This window comes from Perissodus microlepis, chromosome 3 (assembly GCF_051167445.1).
Source record: "Perissodus microlepis isolate ML-2025 ecotype Zambia chromosome 3, ASM5116744v1, whole genome shotgun sequence".
NCBI lineage: Eukaryota > Metazoa > Chordata > Actinopteri > Cichliformes > Cichlidae > Perissodus > Perissodus microlepis.
The window spans coordinates 24,742,854-24,751,238 of NC_140463.1; positions in this window are offsets into that span (position 1 = coordinate 24,742,854).

Sequence of the window (8,385 nt, forward strand, 5' to 3'; positions counted from 1 at the left end):
GGTCATAGGATGTTCAAGATGGGCTATACGCCTTCCAACAACTGCTCACACTGCACAGCAAATACACCGGACAATTACATCCACGCTCTTTGGTTCTGTCCACCAGTTCAGAAATTTTGGCGTGAGATATGTGAAGACTTATCAAAGTGTCTGAAATGTAACATTCCAGCCTCCCCTTTAGTATGCTTGCTGGGCAACTTGGATGAGGTCACTGCAGAAATAAACACAGCCCACGTTGTTTTTACGGCCCTATGCATTGCCAAGAAAATGGTCCTCATTAACTGGAAAAATAAAAATAATCTTAATTCTAACCAATATAAAAACCATCTAATAGATCACATTAGTCTTGATACAACCTCTGCCATCACATTTGATCAATCCCTTTGGGCTCCTTTGATCGGCTTCATCACCTAGTAGGGGGTGGGGGGTCATGGTTTGGTCCTGCCTTCGCTATTGTGGTTGATGTGGGGGTGGGGACGGCCTTAGGGCATCTGGGGAGTCCCTAGGGACGTTTCCCTGGAGGGCCTAACCTGGGGGCTGTGGCCATGACCTGGTTAGAAGCTCTGGGGCTCTTGGATGGTGTTTTCCTTGTGGCTGCGTACAGCGGAGATGGGGGAGGGTCTGTGCTGGCAGACGTTGGTTACTGGCCTGGTAGCCTGGCTGCCCCTGGGAGGGTCCGGGACGGGCGTGGAGGCTTGGGGGTCTGGGGGTGCTCCGCCCCCCGGTCTGGGGTGCTGGCCGGGCCTTGGGGACTTGGGTCCTGGCTGTTGTGTCGCCGGAGCAGTGGGCGGGTGGGTGCAGGGGGGCTCAGCCCCAGGGCAGGGGACCTCTGGTGCATCGGCCCAACTAGGGGGCTCTCTAACTAGTGGGGAGGTTGTTACATCTTTGCAGGTGGTCTCCTCACTACAGGAGCTCACTCTGCAGGTGGGGGGAGAGATATAGGAGAGGGGGAGAATGAACTCAACCTGGGTGTCTATTATCTTGTGTAGTTTGGGAGATGATTGGATGATGGGGTGGGTGCAGTTTTCTCTGGGGTGGAGTCGGGTGGGCTGCCCCGGACTCTGTGGGGCTGGGCAGTGCTGCTGCTGCGGGCCCCGGTCCGGATGGGCCTGGGCCCCCTTGCCCTGGTGGGTTCCAGAGCGTGGGGGTGCCTACTGGGGTCAGCGGGGGAGCTGGCCCCAGGGAGGGGCCGCTTGCCCCTCCCTTTCTTCCCTCCCCATCCTCAGCTGCCTCCCTATTCCCGCTCTACCACACCCACCCACACACGCAGGGCTTGGGGTGCAGGTATGTCACCAGGGTGCAGGGGAGGCACTCCCCCTCTGTCCCCTTCTGGCCGCCTGTGCCTCAATTTTATTCTGCAACCTAGACATCCACATTACTCACACTCTCACATAACACATACATATAGGGCCTTGGGGGTGGGCACGTTTTACAGCATCCAGAGGATGGTCGTTGTACTCCAACCCACCTCTGGCGCTGGTGCCCTACCCTCAATTTTAAATGCATTTAGACACTGAGGGTTTTCGGGAGGAGCCGTGCTGCTCTCTGAGAGGAAGCTAGTACCATGCTCTCCTGAGTTTTAAATGCACTTTAGAACAGCACACAACAACATTACATATGAGCGGGCGTAGGGAGGTTCGAGGTCTTCACTCACCCCGGTTCTGTTAGCCGTCAGGGCTGGGGGGCTGGGAGGAGGTGCTGGCCGTCAGACTGGGGTCTGGGATGCGGGGCCTACCTGCTACTGCCGATAAGGAGGTGGTCCGCTTGCCTCCACCCCAGAGAGAAGGGTTACATCTCCTGGGTCTAGGTGCGGCTTGCCCCTCTGGGGGCGGGGGTACCTGGACCTGGGATATAGAGTATGTTTGGGGAGTGCGACTGTCTGTGCAGTGTCTATTTGTGTCTGTCTACACGTTGGGTGAGTGCCGAGTATTTGGTTGTGCATATGGGGGTGGGAATGCACGTCTGTGTCCGCGTGTGCCTGTTTGTCTGTGTCTATATGTCAGGTTGGGTCTTAGACTCAACCTCTCTGGGTACATCTCAGGCCCTCTAAAGTACGGAGGCCTATCTCCCCTCACCACACTCCCTGCCGGTGGCTGATGCCCTCAGACGTTGGTGTGTTGGTGGTCCTTGTCGTCTGGGGCTGGGCGCTCATGCATGTACCGGCTCACTCCTGGTGGCCGATTGGCGGGGCCGGGCGCCTGTGGCCCGGCTGGGCTCCTTCCGGGGGGTGGGATGCCCTCTGGCCTCTGGGCCTGAAGCTCGGTCCTCTCTGGCACAGCTGGCTGCCGGCAGAGCCCGCGGGCACGCCACTGCAACCCCCTCTGGCCTCTGCTCCGTAGCTGCGGGGTGACCTCTCGTTTGGGGCTCTACTCAGCTCTTCCCAGGAGGGTGGCACGGTTCCCCCCCCCCTTTGGTGGTCCTCCTCGGGTCCTTGTACTCTGGGGCCTCTGGATATCTGGGGCCTGGATCTCCTCCATACCTGCTTCATACCCTGGTGGATGGGGCTATGGCTCCCCACACTCCCTAGCAGATCGTTACATGGAGAAACCTTTGGAATACAAGCATGCTGATCCACACAGGTATGCACACAGGTGTACACACGGGTGTTCACAGACGCGGACTACACCTTTCTTGGCTGCTGCCTCAAAGCACATTGTGCGCTGTCTATCTTGCGTGCTGCACAATATCGTTTATTATTTAGTATCTACTGTTATCTACTGCTAGCTAGTTTATTGTGATGGTGCTGTTTTTATTATGTTGCTCTTTGTTGTTTGCTTTCTCTTCCGTTTTTTTTCTCCATACAGGTGATCCAGGCGTTTTGTTTGTTTTTTCCTTTCTTCCCCCCCTTCTCACCGTCTTTTCTCCCCTTTGGTTTTCTTTCTCTCCCTCTCTTTCTTTCATTCTTTCTCCCTGTCCTATCCCCCAGTCACGTCTGTCCCGTTTGTAGCAACTGAAAATAAAATAAATACATAATTATAATAAAGGTCAATCAAATGGACCAATATGGCTAGGCCATTATGATCCACTTGGTAAAATAAATCCACTTGGCATCTTTCTTGGCCTTAAGACAACAATTCTGATGGCTAAAGATCCAAACGGGACACAAAAAAAAAAAAAAAAAAAAAAATCTCAGTTTTCAGTTAACGAAAACGCAGTTTACGTGTGGACAAAAGGTGCAAACGCAAGGTAGGTGAGCGTGCAGCGTAAAGTTTGAATCGAGTGCGAATCGAAGCGGGTGCTCTCCAATCATTAAAAGTAACAAAGTCATTGAACACATTTATACAGTTACCTTTACGTTTATCAATCATATATCACAGATTTACAATTTTTTGTAGTACTATGCTAAAAAGCAACTACAGAGCGAAAGTCTGGGTCAAGCGCCGAGGCGAGCTTTGTAAGGGAATATAACGGAAAAAGTATGAAACGAAAATGTTTTCTTTGTTGATAGACTTTGTTCGCAGTGCAATTTATTTGTTGCCGGATTGTAAGATGAAAGTAGACACAATTTCGGGCTCCCACATTTTGTCCGAAACTTTACATTACCAAGTTTTTTTTTTTTTTTTTTACTGTTATTCAAATGCAACCGTGGAAATAACGAATAGAACAAAAGTCATTCATTCTTACCTTATACTAATCGTGGCAGGCCAGTGCAGTGCATGAACTGATGCCTTCTCCGGTCAATTCCGTTGAGAGTACATCTAATGTCCCGCTCTACTGTACAAGACAATGGTTACCTGGAGGGATGTACCACTGTGAGAGGGGTGCTATGGAATAGTCCAAGTGGTAGCAGCTTTAATTTCCCGCTCAACCATAAATCGATGGTTTTTCAACGTGATTGTTGTCACCTTGTCAACTATAAATAGATCAACAATCAACGATGACAGAACAGTGAATCAATGTTATTTCAATGTCAGTGTCAGGTTTCATCAGTATTTCAATGTTGTTTCAACATTGGTTTTGTGTTGACATTTCAATCCTGACGATTCTGATGGTTCAGATGGAAAATCAACATCTGTTCAATGTCTCCTTGCTATCTGGGTAGAGCTGAACAGGTAATGAAGAAACAGGTTTACATTTTAGGTGACATGAATGAGTTGAACGGAAGTTATGAACTGTTTATGAGAGACAAATAAGACCAGGATCCTTTTCTATGTAGCTGACATCTGGTAACTGTGCAGGGGCGGATCTAGCAAAGTTTTGCCCGTGGGCCAGGTAGGGCATTAACAGGGAAAGGGGGGCACAAAGACATAATTTTCTTTCTTATTCTCATTTAAAATGTCTAGCTTTTAATAAATAATTATTCTAAATCTTACAACCAAAGTGGGGATCTGGTTAAATGTATAGAGATCCATTATTGTATGTAGTAAATATTAAGTCTAATATATACCCTAGTAATAGTAGTACATACAGGGAGTGCAGAATTATTAGGTAAGTTGTATTTTTGAGGAATAATTTTATTATTGAACAACAACCATGTTCTCAATGAACCCAAAACACTCATTAATATCAAAGCTGAATGTTTTTGGAAGTAGTTTTTAGTTTGTTTTTAGTTTTAGCTATTTTAGGGGGATATCTGTGTGTGCAGGTGACTATTACTGTGCATAATTATTAGGCAACTTAACAAAAAACAAATATATACCCATTTCAATTATTTATTTTTACCAGTGAAACCAATATAACATCTCCACATTCACAAATATACATTTCTGACATTCAAAAACAAAACAAAAACAAATCAGCGACCAATATAGCCACCTTTCTTTGCAAGGACACTCAAAAGCCTGCCATCCATGGATTCTGTCAGTGTTTTGATCTGTTCACCATCAACATTGCGTGCAGCAGCAACCACAGCCTCCCAGACACTGTTCAGAGAGGTGTACTGTTTTCCCTCCTTGTAAATCTCACATTTGATGATGGACCACAGGTTCTCAATGGGGTTCAGATCAGGTGAACAAGGAGACCATGTCATTAGTTTTTCTTCTTTCATATCCTTTCTTGCCAGCCACGCTGTGGAGTACTTGGACGCGTGTGATGGAGCATTGTCCTGCATGTAAATCATGTTTTTCTTGAAGGATGCAGACTTCTTCCTGTACCACTGCTTGAAGAAGGTGTCTTCCAGAAACTGGCAGTAGGACTGGGAGTTGAGCTTGACTCCATCCTCAACCCGAAAAGGCCCCACAAGCTCATCTTTGATGATACCAGCCCAAACCAGTACTCCACCTCCACCTTGCTGGCGTCTGAGTCGGACTGGAGCTCTCTGCCCTTTACCAATCCAGCCACGGGCCCATCCATCTGGCCCATCAAGACTCACTCTCATTTCATCAGTCCATAAAACCTTAGAAAAATCAGTCTTGAGATATTTCTTGGCCCAGTCTTGACGTTTCAGCTTGTGTGTCTTGTTCAGTGGTGGTCGTCTTTCAGCCTTTCTTACCTTGGCCATGTCTCTGAGTATTGCACACCTTGTGCTTTTGGGCACTCCAGTGATGTTGCAGCTCTGAAATATGGCCAAACTGGTGGCAAGTGGCATCTTGGCAGCTGCACGCTTGACTTTTCTCAGTTCATGGGCAGTTATTTTGCACCTTGGTTTTTCCACACGCTTCTTGCGACCCTGTTGACTATTTTGAATGAAACGCTTGATTGTTCGATGATCACGCTTCAGAAGCTTTGCAATTTTGAGACTGCTGCATCCCTCTGCAAGATATCTCACTATTTTTGACTTTTCTGAGCCTGTCAAGTCCTTCTTTTGACCCATTTTGCCAAAGGAAAGGACGTTGCTTAATAATTATGCACACCTGATATAGGGTGTTGATGTCATTAGACCACACCCCTTCTCATTACAGAGATGCACATCACCTAATATGCTTAATTGGTAGTAGGCTTTCGAGCCTGTACAGCTTGGAGTAAGACAACATGCATGAAGAGGATGTGGTGGACAAAATACTCATTTGCCTAATAATTCTGCACTCCCTGTATAGCACTTTTTCCTTTGGGAAGGTACCATCTGCGCTGTCTGCAACTGTATTGAAGAAAAATGTTGAGTCTAATTATTATAGAAAAATAATTGATTTCTGTGCATTAAAGTAGATTACGTCAATTAAGCATTATCAGGCAGAGGGTGCGGGGTGGTTTCCTAATATTATTGCTGGGAGTTGGCAGTCCTATTAGTTAGGTTGTTTAATATTTCTATGTACTGTTTAGAATACCTGAATAAGGAGGATGGTGTAAGTTTTTTAGGTTGATCAGTATTGCTGAAGTATAAAATATTTTGGGTGCAGTGTATTTTTTGCATACAGGTATAACAGAATAGCTTTAATGTTTTGTTTTTAAAACTGAGTATGAACTTATACAAAATGCAGAAAAATATTTATAAAAACAGTTTTATTTATTATAAAATACACTATATCAGATTCATATCGGCATCGGCAGATAATCAAATTTATGATATCGGTATCGGACATAAAAAAGTGGTATCGTGCCATCTGTAGTTTGCACAGAGGCACAAGTAAGATTTGTTTTGTTACAAGGGAGTATCATGGAGTAATGCACTAATGGCTTGGAAACGGTAATTGTTTGTCTTTCTAAAGTTTTTTTTTTTTTTTTTTTTTTCCTCCTCTTCCTTTTCTGGCAGATTTTCTTCCCCTTATGCGTTACTGTTTATTCAAGAAGATGGTGTTATTTTGGTAAGTACATGCAAATTCCTTACATATTTATCACGACAGTATTTGTCAGTGGAGGACTCAGGTGCAGACACAGGCGTGGACACGAAACTGAGTTCGAACGAAAAGCGAGCCTTTATTGTGGCTGATGACAAGGAGTGCAAACAAGGCAGAAGCGCAGTGACAAAACTAAACTATAACTAAACTGGGAAAGTGATACCAGGATAAACTATGAAGACACAGGAAACCATAACTATGAATACAAAAGACTGGCTGTGACAACATGGAGGGTGGGACCACAGACGACGCGACACAGACTGTATGAAACACAGAGACTAAATACACATGAGGGATGATCAGGGGAAGTGGCCACACATGGGAGCACAGCTGACACACATGAACCTAACGACAGGACAGGAGAAGTGAAACTAAATACACTGACATTGAATACAGACTTTCAAAGTAAAACAGGAAACATGGAGATTAGACATGACATGAACTAAACATAACCACGCAGACATGATGCATGAACCAGGGAGACTTAGTACAGGGGGAGATGACATAAACAATTAAGGAACAAGACTAAATGGCAATCTAGAAATTAACTAGGTGAACTAAGCTAGGCACAAATGAATACAAAAGATACATAAAACTCAAACACTGGGTCGCTCGACCCAGGACCATGACAGTATTGCAGGGACAAGTTTATCTATCTCATCTTAAGGGTTCTTGTGATTATTAATATTGATATTAATTAATATCAATTAATATATATGATTAAATTTCTTTTATCCAGGACAAAAGAAAAAAAAAACTTGCGAAAGTGAAATGAAAAACAGGAATTTAGTTCTTCTGAGTTAAGAGGATGCAGAGGATAGGGTTAGATGGAGGTGGATCATTCACTGTGGTGATCCCTGAAGGAAACAGCCAAGAGAAAGAGGATCAGATTGCAAAAAAAAAAAAAGTGGTTTGTGTGCATACATGAGTCTTTACGGTACCCACAGGACTTCTGAAGTACAAGTACTCTGAAGTTTGCAGAGCAATTTCAGAGATGTTTGGGGCTTACATGGCAAGCATGTTTTTAGTTGCACCTCTAAATTTTCTCTGCTCTCTGTTGCTGACGGCAGAGTTCTGCCCCGCTGACCTCACAGGTGAGACACTCCCACCAGTGGACAAAGAGCACAGGAAAATGTGTTGCCAACCACCTGAAACAGACAAATATCTGCTTTTTAAAACCCTTTAAACCCGTTAAATGGACTGATGCCATTCATTTCTTCTTTGATTAACAGTAGTAACATCCTTCATGCACTGTATACTAACCCATATGCTAATCATGCTTTATGTAGTGATGGCAATTGCATTGTAGCATTTAATGAAGAAATAACAAAATAATCATACCAATGATTAAGCACCAGTCTTCTTTTTTTCTGTGTGTGGTGTGTGTGTGATACAGGTAAATGCTGAATTCCAGTGTATTACAACACTTCAACTGGAGACGACCTTCGCGGCACAGTTAGACAGAATTACACCTCAGTTGATGACAGTTTTCCAGAAGAAGGGCGGTGTTTCTGGGCAGAAACTTGCCCACCACTTGCAGATCATGCAAGAGGTAAATCTGAATATTGCAAATTCTATTTGGATTTCTTTTGTCTTAAGTGGCAGGTCACTGGTGAGTCAAATAAGCCATTTTAGGTGACCAGCCAAGCAATCTAAATTTTGAAATTTCATA